We start from the raw sequence: 347 nt of genomic DNA on the forward strand, positions 1-347 counted from the left end.
AAAGGGGGGGGGGGGGGCATTCTGTGTGACCGTAAATGACATATGTTTGTCACCTTTAAATGAAATGACCTATTTTGTGGAAACAGCTATAAGCCTACTTGTGCTCTTTCAGGAGAGGAGGACCGCAATATGTCGTAAAAGATTGGCTTTCTTTTCTGTCCCGGTAAAACACAGAAACACCCTCAGGGTATGTCATTTCCCTCTCCGGGAAGGTTAACATAAAGCTTGAACTCAAAAGAGTTACCCAAGCAAAAGTAATGCAACTATAAATTTAAAACATTTTTTAAACTGAATAACAAAAGCCTCTTTGTGCACCACTAACGGTAGCGGGCTCTCGCTAAATGGAG

The 347-nt window shown here is 41.8% G+C and overlaps 1 long non-coding RNA gene across 1 annotated transcript in view; it reads right to left on the reverse strand.

Annotated features, from left to right (window-relative positions):
• LOC107673891 (uncharacterized) overlaps positions 1 to 347 on the reverse strand; it is a 23053-nt gene that overhangs the window by 3180 nt on the left and 19526 nt on the right. The gene's annotated exons all lie outside the window — the stretch shown is intronic.

The sequence above is a fragment of the Sinocyclocheilus anshuiensis genome, unplaced genomic scaffold (genome assembly GCF_001515605.1).
Source record: "Sinocyclocheilus anshuiensis isolate Anshui unplaced genomic scaffold, SAMN03320099.WGS_v1.1 scaffold292, whole genome shotgun sequence".
Taxonomy (NCBI): domain Eukaryota; kingdom Metazoa; phylum Chordata; class Actinopteri; order Cypriniformes; family Cyprinidae; genus Sinocyclocheilus; species Sinocyclocheilus anshuiensis.